The sequence below is a fragment of the Sturnira hondurensis genome, unplaced genomic scaffold (assembly GCF_014824575.4).
Source record: "Sturnira hondurensis isolate 20B ecotype Veracruz unplaced genomic scaffold, ASM1482457v3 Scaffold0018525, whole genome shotgun sequence".
NCBI lineage: Eukaryota > Metazoa > Chordata > Mammalia > Chiroptera > Phyllostomidae > Sturnira > Sturnira hondurensis.
This window is the reverse complement of record NW_028091156.1, coordinates 1,371,596-1,390,156: the sequence shown is the minus strand read 5'-3', so window position 1 is coordinate 1,390,156 and position 18,561 is coordinate 1,371,596. Positions and strand designations below refer to the sequence as shown.

The 18,561-nt window shown below is 50.1% G+C and overlaps 1 protein-coding gene and 1 long non-coding RNA gene across 2 annotated transcripts in view; both read right to left on the bottom strand.

Moving 5' to 3' along the window:
- Positions 1-18,561, bottom strand: part of KIF26B (kinesin family member 26B) — a 373,684-nt gene that overhangs the window by 198,004 nt on the left and 157,119 nt on the right. The window lies entirely within an intron of this gene.
- Positions 5,759-10,422, bottom strand: LOC119003162 (uncharacterized). Its single transcript, XR_005069886.1, has 3 exons — positions 10,341-10,422; positions 8,070-8,071; positions 5,759-5,769 (listed from the first exon to the last, which is right to left on the bottom strand). It is a non-coding gene; the product is annotated as an uncharacterized LOC119003162 (long non-coding RNA).

Sequence of the window (18,561 nt, the reverse complement as noted above, 5' to 3'; positions counted from 1 at the left end):
TCCGCCTCCCACGTCAGGGCTGGCTGTCTGGAGTGACGTGGGGCGTGCAGGACAGTCCCTAAGGGATCTGAGAAGGGTTCAGCCCACGACCACCCTCACCCCAGCTTCTGTTGCTGTCCCCCACTCTTGGTGGCATACGACCTACTCGAGAGCAGTCACCCTCCCCCAGAGCTCAGGGCTGTGGCTTCTCTGACCAGTGGGTGGCCCAACCCCACACAGACTTCAAACTCAAGCCTCAGAGCGGCCCGCTGTAGCTGCCAGTGATAATACAGGTTCTGTTCTAGAGGCAAAATCTGCCCCAAAGCTTGGGACACTCCCATGGCTTGAGATCACTCCCCAAGAACCCTTGCCCCTTCTCCAACTACTCAGCAGCCCCCCGTCTTGTTCCTAAGCCAAATGGGGGCACGGGAGATGGGGCTGAAGGACGATGGGCTGTCATGGTCCCCACAGAGCCCTCTCCACAGTCCTGAAGGTTGTCACCTATGGAAACTCGGTTGTAAGATCATTTAACCACTTTCCCCCTGAAGAAGCTGACGGGCAGAACATGGGGTCACTTACCCAGGGACGGCAGCCGAGGTTGGCCCCCCCAGACTCGTTCGATTCCGAGACGATCTTCCCTCCGCAGTCCACCCCTCAGGACCACTTCCTGTCTCAAGGCTGCTCTCAGGCCCCCTCCCCAGCATCCACTCTAAGAGAAAACGCCCAAGGCAGCCGGGCTTCCTGGGTGCTTCAGCTCCAGTGCGTGATTCAGAGCCACAGCTTCATCCTTTGGAAGACGATGGTGGGCCCCTATGGTGGGCTGCGAGGACTGTTCTGAATTCATTTCTTCTCTCACTGGACTGTAACAGATAAGGCTTATCCCTGAGAAAATTCAAATTCGAGAACCTCAATCTAGCCCCTGTGAAAAGGCCAAAGTTCTGGTGGAAGGGGTCTGTCACCTTGATTGTGCCTATGTGTCACCATCCTAGACTAGAAGCAGCCACTGAAAACTCGCTGGGTGTCCTAATCACAGCCTTCGAGGGGTAGGGGGGCAGGCAACTTGATTTTTCAGGACAGGATTTGATTTGGTTTGGTTTAGTTCTGATTAAAACCTGCTCTGAGCTGTCTCGGACCAGTTCACCGGAGTAACAGTATCTGTTAGTTTCAACACCGCACATCTCTTCCCATGGGTGGGGGGGTGGTCAATTCAATACGGGGTGGCAGCAAAAGGAACCAGGCCCCCCACCAGGGAGAGGGTGCACATGAGTGCTTGCACACGTGTGTGCTTGCCCATGAGGCGTCCTCAGCGTGCATGCGAGCCCCAGCTGCCATTCATGTGCACGGGAACCTGCTTTTCACAGAGCTCTCAGACCAGCTGCCGTCTATTTTAATCTCGGGCAAGAGTCGTGTCTTTCCACCATGCATGAATTTCACTCTGACACTGAGTACAAGGATCTGCAGACTTGACCCCAAAGAGAAAGGAAATCTTGAATTTGGTGATGATCTTGACCACAGAATCAAGACAAGAGCGGTCTGGCTCTTAGAAACCAAGGCCTCTTCCCCATCTCCAAGTGCAATCTGTAAGCTGTTGACCTTTCACTTCCGGGCTGACGGGAAAGCCTCTGGGGGCTGCCAGAGGGTCTCAGCACGGGGGTCCACCTTACACGGCATTACTGACCCAGCAAGCTACCCCCCGACTCTGTCAAGGCGGCGGGGAGCACTGGGAGCACCCATTTCCGGTGCAGAGGCAGCTGCCGACAGCAAATGGGCCCTGCTGGGTCTGGAACTATAGTTAACGACACGCTGACCCCCGAATCCCAGAAAGTAACATCTGACAGCACTTTCTCTCAGGCACTTACTTTCTCAGTGTTTGAGGACAGACATGTCTTGGACTGTTACTTATTACTCACAAGGTTCTAATGTTTCCATGGTTTTGCAAACAGCAGGTGCTCCATAAATATTTCTGAGCCCGAACCAACCTAGGACCGCCTCGAAGTCGACGGCCCTCGGTACCGCCGTGAGCTGCCCCCGCGCTGTCGGCTGGCACGCTCAGGGAAGCAGGGCGCCGGAACACACTTTTAAAAAGCTGAAGTAAAATGTAAATTAGGAAAGCACACCTGAAAAAAAAACAAAGACCAAAAAATGGATTCCTGAGCCACAGATAACCCCGTGGAGCTGAGCCCGCCAGCACCCAGAGGTGCACCCTCTCCAGGAATCCCTGGGCAGTCACCCAGGCCCACGGGCTCCCGGGAGATTTTGCTCAGATGCAAGGGAGAGAAAAATGGATGCCCCCGTCTGTGTGAGTCTTAGCTTTCCCGGCAGGAACTGTGCCCCACCCGAGCACTCCTGTGCTGGTCACAGTGGCCCAGACGGTCCCCCCAGCAGGCCGGCACTTCGGGACCAGGGACTCCTGCCTCACCAGCCACGGGCGCACGGCTCCGGCTTTGGGACCGCTCCTTCCGCGGCCGGAAGGCTTCGTTTTATGCGTTATGTTTATTTTATCTTGGCAGACAGAGAAATGAAAGACATGCCCCACTCAAGAAAGCAGCACTGGAAGTCTTGGAACCAGAACAGTCTCCTTTTGCGCAGAGCCTTGGGCACCGCGGCATGGCGGGGACCCACCGGAGTTGTCCCACCGTGCTCTTCTCTTGTCATACCTCCTGCCCCCTCGGGTCCGCCAAATTTGAACCCATTGCGACTTGAATCCCGCCCCCTTGTGTCTTCTCTCCCCGCACACCGGAGCTCCTCGGGCTGAAGGGACGTGTTTCAGAGGCCGCCTGCCTTCGGCCTGCGGTGCGCCTTTCCTGAGCAAGATTTGCCAAGGGCGGGAGGATCACGCTCGCAGGATGCGATTTCAGTTTTCGTTTAGAACTCCCAGAAGACATGGCAGCAGGTCAACCGTTGCGGGCTCTTTGGCTTGAACCAAATCTACCAAAAACTGAGGCCGTAAAATGAATTGCCTCCTAGCTCACCAAGGGCTGATATTTTGAAAACAAAAGGACAAATACCATATAATCCCACGTATAGGAGATACCTGGAGGCGTCAAAACCATACAGAGAGAAAGCCGATTGGCGGGTGCCAGGGGCTGGGGGCAGGGAATAAGGAGACAGGGAACAAGGGGCCGGGTTTCCGGGAAGCCGAGAAAGTGCTGGAGAGGGGTGGGGGTGGGGGCTGCACGGCACCTGTGAGTGCACTTAGTGCCCCTGAACTAGATACTGAAAAATGGTTAAGACGGCGAATTTCATGTCTGATTGACAACTTAAGAGACAACACTTAGGTTGAGGACCACCAGGAGACAGCTGAGGAGGGACAGCCCGAGTCCGGTCACTGCACGGACTGAGAAACAAGCACTTGCAATGAAAGCAAAGGCTTCGGGAAGGAGCACCTCTCATTTTCAAATGCAGCCCCAAACCCACGACACCACCGCCAAGGGCGCACTTGGTTATTTGGTTGCACTGGAAAGTTCTGAGCTCCGAATGTAGTGCCCAGCACAGAGCAAGTGCGCTGAATATTTCTGGAATGTTCTAGAATTCTTTCAACAAGCAGTTCCAGGCTTAGGACTGGTTCTGAGGTCTAGGCCTTTCTGCTGTCACAGGGCACTGCAGGTGACATGTGACCTCTGTGTGGTCCTCTCCAAAGGGACAGAATACCCTCTGCCTAGGAACACCAGGCGATAAATTTTAGTTTGTGGGTATTTTACCACAATTTATAAAACAGAACACAACAAAAACCCCCACAGTACCAAAGGGTCAGTTCCCTCCAGCCTGTCCCAGGTGTCCATCTGCCAGCTTCGTCGTTGGAGACAGGGTGTCCATAAGGACTCTCCATGTGCAGGTGAGTCGGAGCAGGGGTCCAAGAGCCCGGGGGGGTTGTCTGCCAGGGATTCTGATGGTGTGCTCTGCAGGGTGGTCTCAGCGACAAGACCCCACCAGCCTACACACCCTGGCCTGAAGGAGGCAGGCTCTACCTGGGCCCTCAGCCAGGAAGGGACAGGAGGGGAAGGGGATAGACAGAGCAGCAAAGCCCAGAGAGCCAGGAGGGAGCCAGAGCTGGGGAGAGCCCCCTCCTGAACTCAGCTCTCTGCTTAAACATCAGGCCATCTCTCCACCCCTAAACACCCGGTTAAAATACTTCCCCTATTGTGGTGTTCCAGAACTGGGTTGGTTGCCATTCTTTCTTACGCTCACTGCTTTTAGACATTTAATTTTAATCCTTTTTAATCCTCACTGGAAGACATTTTTTAATTGCTTTTATTGAGAGAGGAAGGGAGAGAGAGAAGCATCAATTGGTTGCCTCCCATACACGCCTGGACTAAGATCGCAGGCGCCTAGACCAGGGATGGAACCCGCAACCTAGGTATGTGCCCTAACTGGGAATCGGCCCCACAACCCTTTGGTTACTGGATGATGCTCCAACCAACTGAGCCACAGTGGCCAGGGCTGCTTTTAGGCATTGCAGTACCCAGGAAATTTTCCCAAAGCTCTGGGCGTGCTGCCCCTAAGCACAGCCAGTTACCACCTAAGTTGAAGCTTGGCCCCCAGGCCTGGCCCAGTCCTCTCAGCTCGCAGGAGTGTAACCGTCTCTGAGACTCTGCCCCTGGCCTTGAGGGGTTGGATGGGGAGACCCCGGCCCATGTACTCTGCTCACCCCCTACACAGCCAACACCAAGTGGCCAAGATGGGATTACTATGTTCTAGGACTAGATGTTTGATTGCCCTTATTATCTTAGCTTGCTTTGGCTATAAATTTTATTAGTGGCCATAAAATTATCCATCCACAGCATTTGACTCAGTGACCTCTGGCAACAGAGAATTCCACACCCTGGCGCTGCGGAAGGTCCAGGGGATCTGCCTTCTCTTCACCCTGGATTTACAGCCTCGCCTTCATCCAGGCTTCTGCCCAGAGGGATGAGACTCAGCAAACAGGAGAGGCTGCTCATATTTCCTGATACCCCTTATCAGGGCTCAGATCGGCCCCTCAGCACCTGATGGCTGTTTTCTTTTATTCTTTGTGTGGCTAGAAGGTAAAGGGGCAGGGCCACCCACACACTTTAGAAAAGGCAGAGCTGAGGGATGCAGCGGAGAGCCAGCGGCATTTCTGTCTAGGCCTCTTCCCTTGAATTTCTTAGTTCCAACAGGGTCAGCTCAGAGCAGAGCACGAATATTCTCTTACAGACTCTTTTCACAGAGGCTAAAGGTTCGCTGTCAAGCTTGTATTTCTACCCATGCATTTGACCTACCGCCTTGCAGATAGGTTGAATCAACAGGAATTCTAAGACGTGATCCTCGATTACGCTTTTGGTGGGGTGGTTTTGGTGACATATTCGATGCAGGGGATGCTAGAAGGAGTCCAGTTGGCCTGACCTTGAGGAGCCTCACCAGGTGTCCTCACAGGTCATCCTCACACTGGCTGACATTTCTGACCCCTCACCACAGTCAAGTTCTACTGTAAGAGCTCGGTCTCTGTCCTGACATATGTAATCCTGATAAAGCCTATAGAGTAGGCAGAACTAAGATCAAAGCTGAAACTCTGCCACAGGGAAACCTCGGAACGGGTCATGCCGCTGGGCTGGGTTTCCACCCACGGCTTCATCTTGCCTGATCAACTCGCCCAGAGCCAGGACAGCTCTGCAGCCCTGCCCCACCCCCTCATTCAGAAAACGGGGCGACGACCAAAGATCTGATAAAGAGCAGAGAACAGGACCATTTGGACAATTTCTCAGTATGCACAACTCACTCTATCTGGCACTTTGTGATTTTTATGATCGAATGAAACTAAAACCAAATGGTCTGAATCCCGATGCAATTGACTTCACATTCCAGTTACAACTTGCAACTGAGCAAACTTAGAATGAGGAGAGGGGTCAAGAGGAAGTCACAACCCTCATCAGCCCGACCCCGACATCGGGGTCAGGGTCCCTGAGCCCACTCCCAAGCCGTGGCTGGACTAACCCCTTTGGTCCCGTGTCGAGGCCCCGGGGGCTGCTCTTCGACTCAGGTGAGGTTACCATTGCTACCCGCCCCCAAACCCTCAACCAAGAGCCAGTGCCCAAGGACGCATGCCCCGGCACTCTTCCCTACGCCAATAGTCAGGGCCACCCCCTCTACGTGCCCCAACCCTCTCCCTGGGGTACAAGGGCGTTCGTTTGTCTTATAACGGACGTCACTGGTCCTCTCCCTCACCATGGCAAGCCCTGTGGCAGTAAGGCCTGGGCCTTGCTCACCTCAGTCTCGCCAAAACAGTACACAGTGAGTTGGTTTTTAAGGGATAAGGTTGTTTTCACCTGATTGAAAAAATAAGGAATTGGGTACAGAAAGCTTTACTCAATAAATGTAAGGTGCTTTGGCAGATCCTACGGCATCCAATAGCGTGGTGGGGCAAATTGGGGCAGGGGGTAGGGCGGAGAAGGCAAGCATGGAACCAAGAGACAAAGGGCAAGAGGCAAAGGAAGAAGAAAGAAATGGGAAAAGGGGAAGATAAAGAAAAACAAGAAGAAATGTACGAAACAAGATTTTCTAAAGGGGAGCGAAGACCAGGGGTCGTCCCTCTCAGCCAGTGTGAGCATGAGCGTGTCACAGCCACAGCTGGAATTCTCTGGAACATGGGGCAAGGCACCCTGGGAACAGGGTCCCCAGGAGAGGAGAAACCCAACCCAGAGGCAGAGGCCCCACTGCCTGCCCTGACGTTGCAGCAGATAAGAGCTTCCTCGAAACCCAGAACTTCGGGGCCTCGAGGGTCAAATGCACACACGGAGAAATTTAAAGATCCCTGCCACAAAACTGAGCCGCCTTCTCTCTGTCGCATTAAACGAACAGCATCAACCTTTGAAGAAAAGGGCTTGGAATTTCTGAATACCTGAGGTCCCTTTTGCAGAATGGCACTGCTCATTAGCTACGCTTCCCTGGGAGAACACAATGAGATCGAGACACGGCACACTGGAGTACCTGGAGCTCACGGGGCCTATAGTCTGCACACAGATCGTGGCCTTGCCCTTGTTCTCGCCCTGCTGTGTTGTGTCCGTGAGGATAGCATCGTGTCTCTTTAAGGAGCAGGCCCTTCCCCAAGTGTGTGTCACCGTTCTTCACCTACGTCTGGGCTCAGGCTGGGAAAACTCGCCAGAAAACCAACAGTGCATTCATTATGCTGGAATTTAAAATATGCATTTCTCGTAGGCACATTACTTCCTCATATATTCCGTGAGCTCTTGCGAGAAATGCTTGGCTGTAAGTGACCCACCTCCATCTGCAGAATGATCAGTTTGCTAGATGCAAAAGCAACCTTGCACTGTGGGAAAAACTGGGGAAACAAAGGCATGCGTTCACACATATATGCACACATGCACACACAGGCATGCACCCCTCAGGATGCCAGAGAAGAGAGCCCGCATGAGGCAGAGGGGTGAGGTCAGCAACTGCGGGAGCCTAGACACCGGGAGCTGTGAAAACACAGGTCTGTGGGTCTCCAATCAGCCAAGGAAGGAGCTCCACCCTGTTTGGAGGCCTTGCAGGAAGCTGGCAGCATGGAGGTGGGCTCTGGGCTGCAGGATTTCTCCTTCTCTGCCCTGGCCAGCTTCAAACCACTGCCCCAAAGGAGAGACAGTCAGACTGGAAATGGGCTGGACGAAATGGAATTGCCAGCGTGAGCCCAGTGCCTAGCAAAGGGTGACTCCTGCTTCCAACCCTCCGTGAGTGTCGCACTGCATGATAAGAACCCAGTCTGGGCCTCGCTGGTTGGTGCCCACTCGAGGGACCCTCTTGGCCCTAATTCCCCAGCGGGGGCGGGGGGGGGCGACTCACAAGACTGTGTCTGGGATGAAATAAAACAACGCAGCTGACTGTGCTCTGTGGTTGCTAAAGTCACGATCAAATACGAAGCAGGGATGTTCGAAGTACGCCCCTGATGTAGCATCCGCACGGCCTCTATCATTCCAAACACATCAAAGACAAAAGCAGCACCGCTCTCCCACATCGTCCGCAACCACCAATGGCGACAAACAAGGAACGGGGTTTGAGGAGGAGCCAGCTGGCTGCTCCTGAGCAGTGCTCAGGCGTGCGTGGTTCCAGCTCTGGACTGACCTCATGGCTCTCACATCTTCTGTTTATCAAGTACAGGAATGCCAAAGCCTACACCATCCAAAAAGCAATTTCCAAAAAAAATTTTTTAATGGAGCTGGAGAAGTCCTTAGGTATATTTCCAGGCCCACTTCCAGTGTGAAGAGATGTGGCTGAGACTGGTGTGGGACGCAGGCAGTTAAGTGCAGGGCTTATTCATGCATACTGAAACACTAAAAATAGGACGATGACAGAACTCCACAATGATCGCGGACCCCTGAAACACACACATGAAGAGAGAATCTGTCGTGCAGGCATAAGCCAGGGGCTCGCTTCCAGACAAAAGGCCAGTGGTGGGGCCTTCGTGGAGCCCACGATTCTGCAGCTGCGCTTCCAAAATCAGGGCTCTGCCCTAAAGAATATGGAATGAAGACACCCAAGCACCCTTCTCCTCAAGGGACAACGGCTTCAGACTCCACACCAGGGCTTCAAGGCCTCTCGTGGAAAACCTGCGTGGGACTAGGTGAACATTTGTGGGCTGGACCTCAGATAATCTCTCGAAGGGGCTGGGACTATTCTCTGGCTATTGCCCTCGGAGTTGGGGATCACTCACTCTATAAAGCTGGTAGTTTCAACTTCCCCATTGTCCTCACATGTCCAGAACTCAGAGACCAGCTCAGCAGAGCTGCTTACTGGGCAACCCTGGGTCATCACCCTAATTGGGACAGTCCCTAATCCCGCCACCTGACCCATGGCAGACTTTGCATTTGATGGTCTTCTAAGCCAGTTCGCCCAGGGGATTCCAGTTATTCATAAAACACACTTATTTACACGTGCGTGTTTTCACTGCGTACTTCACTAGCTACTCTGAGAATGCTTTAGGAGTTTAATGATGTTTGGATACTCCTTAAACCTTTGTTAACCCTGAATTCTCAAATGTAAAGATATTTTAAAACCTTGGTCCTCGGGAGTTATAAAACGGAACTCCAAAATTAGTGTTGCTGTCGTCAGATTCCTTCAGGTCTGTGTAATTTTCTCCGTACCCCCTTGCTTTTAACACGATTAGCAAAGAGACAAAGACCTTCTGTTCCAGGTGACATGAGGGAATTGTATAATCTCGGGGTGTCTTCACTAAATAAATATCCCACTTTTTTCCTTTTGTGGCTGTACCATTCCATCCAGTGTCCTAATTTCTTTCCTTGGTGACTCTGCTCAAGTTTCTCCTCTGTTCATTTAAGATGCTGGTTTTCTCTTCTATTGTACACACTATGGCTTTTCCCAAAGCTCAACTATACTTTGCTCTTGTTAGAACTCTGTAATATGGGTCAGGCCCAGTAAAGTCAATACCAACTAACTTATTGTGAGCAATCTAACTGGATTTTCCTAGCTAACAAACCAGAGCCAGCGAGACCGGCAGACCCTGCCGCCTGAGGGACCCCAGCCAGCTCGCTTTATTCTCAGAGCTGGACGTGGGATTTCCTCTCCTCGTATCTGCCCTTTTGTTACAGACCTCGAGTCCCTGGGGCCTGCTCTGGAAAACAGAACCGAGCTTGTGGGATTCTTGTCTTTCACGCACACTTGAAAAGCTATTCATCCAACCCCAAGTTAAAAAGACTCTAAAGTGTATTAACAAATCAGCCTCACTGCAGTTCCTCCTAAATGGGATTATTCTCTTAACCTCTTAAGAGAAAGCAACAACTGCAGCTTCGCAGCTAAGTCCGGCACCTTCCTCGACTCCCCCAAACCACACCTCTACCCCAACACAAAGGAACCTTGACATTGGCGGGGCTTCCACACAGACTGGAGGTCATACAAACAGGGCCGCATTCTCAGAACCAGAACGTGGAGTCCACCAGGCCATCTCAGAAAGACCGGTGGCCCAAACTACAACTGTCAAAGCCAACTGAGAAGACGCAGAAGTCACAGTAACCCCTTGGCAGGGTGAACCACAACACGTCCATGTCAGAAGGTGAGTTCCATGAAGGCAGAAACACACCTTGCCTTCGGAGCATCTTTACTGCTCTGAGCAACCCTCACAGAGGAACTGGTGAAAGCTCTGTGGTCTGACATTCTTCGGGGCTCCCCAGCAGCACGCCCGCAAACTGTCGGCCAGAGCAAACCAGCAGGCGCTCACTCCATAGTCAGCTTAAGATTTCGTAGACTGTCCCCCCACCTCACCCCACCCCAGAGCCTAAGACAAGGCCAAAGTAAGCGCATGCACACACGCACACCAGAATTGCTCTTCCACAGACCGCAGCACGGTGATTACCAGAGGGTCAGAGGGGTGGGGGAAGGGAGAAGAGGGTCACGTGGACAGAAATGGTGATAGGAGATTAGACTTAGGGTGGTGAACACACAGAACAATACACAGTTGATGTGTTGTAGAACTGTGTGCTTGAAACCTGTACAATTTTAGTAACCAATGTCACCCCAATAAATTCAATAAAAATTGGTTTAAAAAAAGAGAGAGGGAAATTGTGCTCAAGCAGTGTCCTGGAGAGAGAATGACTATTCTTCCTCGGGGGACAGAATGTTAAGAAACAACTTCTCAAACATACAAAACACAGCTGAAAATCGGTAAACGTGTCCACCGAGGAAACACATGGACTAAAGAACCTCACATCAGATCAGTCCTAAAAGGAAAACTTCCCCAAAGAAGGGTTGCTGGAAGCTCCTTCCTTCTCTAAAGACCTTCAAGGTCAATGGAAGCAGCCTGCTGGTGAGAATGGCTCTCGTGTAGACCTCTGAGCAGGGCAGAGGTACCAGATGCCCGGAGGGAAACTTCTCACTCACGGGATTTCAATGTGTCAGTACTTCCAACGCCTAGAGCCCAGACCACGGCGACTCTCGACTCACTCAGCTGTGACTGCATTCGTGCCCCCGACAAACCTCAGCCCCGAGTGAGCCTCACACGCCCCAAGCTCGCCCAGCGTCACAGCTGACTTCTAAGAGAGTCCTCATTGTCGCCGATAAGCACATCTCTCATCTGCAGCCTCGTTCCCCTGAGAACATTTCACGCTATTGTCCCCTAAGCAGACCTGCGTGTGTCAAACCCCATCTCCTGAATTTCGGTTTGAGAATCACGCTTGCTCTAGATCACAGACTTACTAACCATTTTTTTACCTCGTCATCAGGAAGGACAAGGCTGTATTTATAAAAGATGCTTTATCCTCAAATTCTAGAAAAATCTCCCCTCCAATCCAGGCCACTGTGGGGATCATTTGCCTTATTCGAGGGTCAAACATAAAACGGCGGCATGGGGACGGGGGGCGTTTTTCCCGCCCCCTCCTGTGACCCTGCCAAGCAGCAGACAGGAGGGACCCAGAGGAAGGCACCCCGTTTAAAGGAACTTTGTTCTGTGTGCGCTTTGTTCAAATCCCAGAGTGGGAGATGACCCACAATAAGCCACTTGAACCGTTTTTCTCTGTGAGTCTCCAGCTGAAACACAGTCTGTGGGAGTTCTTTCAATAGCAGCTATGCGGGCCTTTTCAGAAACTAAATTTGAATACTCCACAGTCACCAACTGGGTATCTAACTGCTCAACAACAGACTTGAAAGCTAATGGCAGCAACCTCCTCCTCCCCCCACACACCAGCCTCACCCTACTACCTTCCGGCCAGGGCTCTGGGGGCTTCGCAACAGGCAGCCCTGCCTGACTTTCCAGCCCACGGGGCCCGTGCCCCCAGCCGGGAGACCCTGCCCTTCTCCCTGTTGCCTCCCATTATTTGCTTATCTATTCGAAGCGGGAATAATAAGAACAAACTCAGCTAAACTAAACTGGTCCTTTGTTTGCCGTTATCATAAAAATTTTATGCAGGAACTAATAAAAACGTGCTTTACATGCAGTGACGTGGGTTTGCACAGGCAATAATATTCAGCGAGTTATAGCCATAAATCCAGTTATAGACGCTGAGGAATAAACATTTTATCTTTCCCAACGTTTGCGTTTATTGGACGGGAGGGTGTGAACACGAGCTCATCCTCAGCCTCTACAGGCCCCCGAGTCTCCGTGGATACCTCTCTGGGAGACCAGCAAGGTCCTTCCAGAAATTTCTGGATAATTTCCACAATTCTTTAGCCCCTTAAGAACTCAGTATTAATCATACCCCCGATCTCAGTAAATGGGAAGCTTTTTACAAAGCTTTTAAAAATAAATCACCTTTGAAATGAGTTCGGTATTTTCTTGGAATTCTTTGAAGCACACAAAAAGATCCAATTCTCTTCCCGGTTGGGACCTTGGAGCAGATTTACAATAGATTTAATTAAAGAAGCTTTAATGAAATCCAAACCTAGCAAAAAAAAAAAAAAGAGGATCACTGGCTTTTCATCCTTCCCTTCAGGAATGCACTCTCAAACACACTAAATAAGACAGGCTTTTCGCTTCGTGTTTTCTTTCCTTCTAGACCTGCGCGGTCCGATGGGAGCTATGGATGCAACCTGCCTGTGTCGCTTACAATTTCAAGTAGCCACGTTAAAAATGTAAAAGGAAACAGGTGCAATTAAGTAATATACTTATTTACCCCAAAGTATCCAAACTATCACTTCAACACATAATCGATCTTTAAGAAACCTCACTAAAGAGATATTTTGCATTCATTTTTTCAAGTGTGAAGTATTCACAATCTAGCATGTGTCTTACAGCACAGTCCAGTGGGACTGTGGCCGATGGCTGCCCGACGGGATGGCAATCCCTTGACCAACCCCAGGAAAAGAGAAATGTCCAGAGAAATGTTATTATTCCTGTGATTGTTTAGATATACAAACTAGGTGCTGCTTACTAGACACCAGGAACCTACAGGCTCAGAATCTACATACTATCGATACTATAAACTCAAAAATATTAAAATTATGTGACTTTCAAAGTCCATTTTTTCTGTCTAAAATTCATAGCAAGAAAGGTAAACGGAATCTGAAGTAGGTGAAAAGGAGGCATACTTAGGGCAGCCCAAGAAAAAGTCTGAGCGCTGTCACAGGTAAGCTAGGAAGTCACCTGTCCGACCTCTCTCCCAGCCACTCGGATGCCTGTGGCCTCTTCCACTCAGACGACTGCCAAGTCCCCTCCGTACGCAACCGGCCCTTGGGAAATGAGAAGCCAAGATTTTTTCCCGATCAATTTGTTTCAAAGAAGCTATGTTCCCAGATTTCTGTAACCTTCAAGAAGAGTGGTATCTTCTATACCCACCATCCCTCCATTTCTTAGGGTAGATAACAAAGAAGACCCTCATAGAGGGCATGTGGAAAGTAAAGAAGTAAACCAAAAAGAAGTATACTTCTGATTTTTTAAGAAGATTTTATGTATGTATCTTTAGAGGAGAAGGGAAGGGGAGAGGGAGAGAAACGTCAATGTATGGTTGCCTCTCAAAGGTCCCCTGCTGGGAACTGGCCTGCAACCCAGGCCTGTGCCCTGACTGGGACTTGAACCTCGATGCTTTGGTTCGAAAGCCCGCGCTCAATCCACTGAGCTACACCAGCCGGGGCCTGATTTCTTTTTATAGTAAGTTTTGGCAAATAATTCAGTGTGTCTGGGGTTAAATGCTGCCATCTAAAAGATCATCCCTGTGATTCTGAGTCTCTGCCGTGTCCTGCATGTCTTTTTTCCGCCCAGTGTGTGATTATGTTCAGTGGTGCATAGTGACGCGTGTTTGGCGAGTCGTTCTGCAGGGCGGAGACCAGAAGTGCTGAGCACACCCTTTCGTGCGCTGACCAGAACGCTGCACGCACAGACGCTCAGTTATCACATGCGCTGCTGCTGACTCATACAGCATCTAAAGTGTGGACACGAGGGCCCTGACCAAACGCAAAGTTATTTCTTATCCGTTTTTAGAGTCCTAACGAGTGGGCGGTTTCGAATTGAAAAAAAGAATCTCAAAGTGATCTTTCTTTCTCCTTCAGGATGAAGGAACGACGTCTCGGCACTACGTCAGACTGGCAGAAGGGGAAGGATCTCAAAGCTTACGATCCTTTCCTATGTGTTCCGAACAACATTAAGAAAACTCACCCCCGTGTAAAATGCACACGCAAAGTTCCTCACCCCCGTCCCCACCACTGCACGTGTGAAGACGTTTTCTATAGAATGGAAGTACATTGGGATTCCGAGAATGTAGCCTCGGTCTTCAAGTAAACAAAAGGACGGTGGTTAAGTTCAATACACCCTACGAGTAGAAGTCTCTTTATCTGAAGATTTCGAGTAAGGCACTCAAATGACCAATTAACTGTAATAATGTTACTCTTCGAAGATCTTCAAAAAGACGTAATTGCTACCAATCCTAGGCAGAACCCTGTACTGGGGAAACGACGCTACAAAGAACACGATTGGGTCAACCGGGAAAAAGTGGGATATACAGTGGATGTTTGAAGTCACTTATCAATGCTCATTTGCTTGAAGTGGATCCCATATCTGACCACACAAAAGAATACCCTGTTTTCTAGGAAATACACAGGAAGTTTTAGGTGTAAGGCTCATGCACGTTACTCTCAAGTGGTTCAGAAGGTCTCTGGACCTGACTGCAGAAGACAGGAAGTGATGGGCTGGCTCACGTCTGGACTAGGCGGCTTGCCTCGGGCTGACCTCGGGCTCACCTCTCCTGGCCCCGCCTCTGGCTCTCCCTGTGAACACCGGTCCCTCTTCCTGACTTCTCCGTAGGAAGAAGTGTGGGCTGTGGTCGCTGGGCCTCGGCACTGGCCCAGGTTTCTGTCTCCTGCACTCACTCCCACGGTGATTAACGCGGTCCTCACCGTGGCTCCAACAGTCGGTAAGACTCCCCCATGAGGAAATAGCCACAGGCTCCTTGGAACCCTGGCTGCCACCACTGCCACCAGCAGCAGCCAGGGGGCCATGGAAGGGTCAAGGTGCTGGTGGGAACAACCTGGGTCACAGTCAAGATGCAAGCTTGTGAGGGCATTCTTACAGCCTTCTCCTTCTTCACCTGGGAACGCCCACTTATTCTGAAGCCACCTAATCCTCCAGTTTAGTACGAAAACCTCCAAATAAAAGAGAATTGTGGAAGCATAGTGGAGCTGAGCTCAGAAGTCAGCAAATCCTCACTCCCCCCGCCCCGCACCCCCCCAAAGATGCAGGGGTACTTTCTAGGGCACCTGGCCATGCACAGGAGCAACAAAAACCACATCCACTATCTCATCCAAAACCCACCGTCTCAAACAAACGCTGATACTTTCGTATTCCCCTGCCTTCTCTCGTCTGGCCTAAAATCCCACAGTCTCCATAACCAAGCCTCGCACTCCATTTGCGGAAGGATTTATCCTTTTTAAAAAGGCAATTACAAGGTAACTAATAAAATGGATACGATCATGTGGAAAAACAGGGTCTAGAGGAGAGTTCAGGATCGATTTTAAAACTTGATTCTAATGTTCCTGCCACGAAGGTGGACAGGGAGACACTCTGAGTTTCACATCTGCATTCGGAGGAGCAAGCAGACAAGCTCCTCAGAAAAGGCAAGGTCATTCCCTGTGTCAAGGGCTGATGTCTCGTGTAGGGTGGGCATTGGACACTGGGGAAATTGAGCCATGTAACAGATACGCAGAATTCTCTGTTCAAAATTCCCAGCAAAGGCTGAAGTGAAATGAAAACCACTGGCTCACAGAGTAATTTCTAATGAAAGGCTGAAGCTAAAAAAGATCAAGACACAGTCCACGGTGGGTGATTAAAAGGGTTAAATTGACTTGGTCCAAATCCGTAAATTCCTTTGGCAGGATTTTAATCTGACTCCAGGAAGTCACCTGAACAGCTAGACAATTTGTTAGCTGGGCTTACACTTACTCACTTACTGACCCTCAACCAAATGTCTCCTCCTGCAGGATTCGGAGCCCTAGAGAGGAGGAGGTTGTGGACGACACTCTCTTGGAAGACTCTGAAGTATTCTGATCCTCCATCCTTGATTAACTGGCTTCATAAATTTCAGAGACCAGGTAAACAAAAGGTAAAGTTATCATTGTGCTATAAAAATAAGAACCCTAGCCAAAGATGTCAGAAGCCTGCTGAAATACGGAAACGGGCCGCAGAGGTGCCTACCCATTAAAAAAACCAGGCTCTAGGCAGGACGTGGTTTTAGGAGGGCAGGCTGCCACAGTCGTTAATTTTTACAACAGTCCCCCCCCCGCCCCAGGCAGAAATGGCTTCTCCAGTTCTACAGATTCAGCAACTGAAACTGCGGCTCAGGGAAATCCGCCGAAGGTCACGGAGCTACAGGTGGTCGGGAAGGGTCTAAATGTCAAGCCATCCGCCTCTCAATTTGGTGCTTTGCCCCGGGCATCACGAGGCCTCCCCGGGCTACTACACAGTCTGGTGAGTGAGTACAAGGCCATGTCATGTAAATGTCACGGCGTAATCATGAAGCTTCACATGTAAAGAGGCTGGCGACCCCAAAGAGCTTTTCTTTCATTGTACAATATTTTTCTGTTGTTCACTCTGCATAGTTTTCTGTGTCTTTAGCACTGAATCTGCCCCAGCCTCTCCTCTGGGTTCTGCACCTCGGCCTTCAGAATGTCACACATGGCAGCTGCAATGACCGTCACCTCCTATGTACGAATCCTTCCCCTCGTCCTCCCGACCTGCACGGCGGGGGACGGATTGCTCTCCCTTAAGTCTATTGCTGTTTTACTATTCAGTAATAGAACTGAAACTTTGTGTGTGTGTGTGTGTGTGTGTGTGTGTGTATAATAAAATATATATAGTAAAAGACACACAGATAAAATATACATGTATATAATACATACATATATAAATATGTATATAATATATAGTGACTTTATTTTTTTATTTTAAAGTAATAAGCCCGTTATATTTGACACAAAGAACATCTTCTATGAACTACATTTTTCCAATAAAAAAATTATTCAAAGGGTTGACTCTGTTTTACATTTTCACAAACGTCTTTAATGCCTGGTTTATGTCTTTACAGTTACGTGGCTTCATTACGCTGGGACACATTGCTTCTGTTGACCAGATGGAGAAAATGCAACCTCGCACAGATAGATGGTTAATAAATGGAAGACTATTTTAATATTATTTTCGGGTATTTGTGGAGATTCTTCTTTGATGCTGTACTAAAAATAGACAAGTGGCAGCGTCTTCAAGTTTCAGGGGAACGAGTGGCCTGAAACTGCATTAGCGAACATTCAGTAGATTACTGCAGAGAGATCCATCAGGCTGCCTTGGGTGGAAATTGGGCTCCGAGACCCTGGAACATAATGCACTCTGGGTCATTTGGAAAACACTGGGTTACCGAGTTACACATATCTTCTAGATGATGATATAGTCCATCGTACAATATCAAAAAATCACACTTGTTAACATCACAATTAATTTTATCAGAAAAGTCTAAGTGTCTGGAAGCTTTCGGGTTCACGGTGGCAGAATCGAGTTTTGCAAAATCTGAGCCTCCTACTGAGAGCCAGGTTTTATCCCTGCTAAACCAGCTGTGTGTTCTTGGCTGATACACATCTGGGGGGCTTTTCTTAAAAAGGACATTTGCACTTAAGAATGTCTTTGACGAAGCAACAAAAATGATCAACTCTACTGACTCTAGAAATGTGTGCAGAAATGTGAGGTATTAGGTGGTGTACGGTGGCTGTCTCAAGGAAAAGCATTGGGCAATTGTTCGTGTGGCAACTGACTGACCTATTTTTTTTTGCTTGAAAAAATAAACCATGGTTATTCAGATGTAGGTATTTTGCAGACATTTCCTCAACAGTGAATGCAAGACCTCGCCCCTTGGAGGAAAACAATGACAGAGCTGGTTTACCAGAGATGAAGTCTGAGCTCGCAGTCGAAGGCTCTGACTTCGGAAGACCTGATTCTGCCACCGTAACGCACCCTTCATCTCATAGCCGACCATCCAGCTCCTTGTCAGCCCATTCTTGTCATAAAGGCAGATAAATGGAAACTTCTTCCAGTTGTGCCAGAAGAGCCATGTGTTTGTGTGCATGTGTGGCGTGTGTGCACAAAGACGAGCTTTCTGAGAATGGACACAGGGTGAGATCTCGAATCACGAAGTGCTAGACGTAACGGAAGCTGAGCTGCCTTCTCCCGTCCAAGGAGGAGTGACATCCCAAGGGACGTGCCTTCTTGCCCACGCAAGTCTAACGCCAGGGATGGCTCCACCAGACCGAGGGCCACCGCCTGCCTCCCCCAGTGCTGGCTGTCCCGGAGTCACCTTAGAGGGGACAGGCATACACGGGGCACGAGCACTCATCAACCCCCAACGTGGCTGCACTGTGGGCAGGCCCGAAGCGCAGAACCAACCCACTGATGGGCTGTCGCCCCTCCCGTGCACCCACACACTCCAGGCAGCATTCCTAGTGGAAACGCAGTCCTAGACGAAGCGAGCAGAAAGGTCAGACTTGTAACAGTGACAGGAGGGACAGGAGAGGAGGACTGTGTCCCTTTGCCCCACGGAGCACAGTCCCGCAGCCTCCTCCCAAGATGACTCAGCTTCACTCCCCTCCAGGGCGGTGGAAGCAAATGTGGAGGAAGGAGGGCCCACTCCGTCACGCCCCTGGTCATGGTGAAAA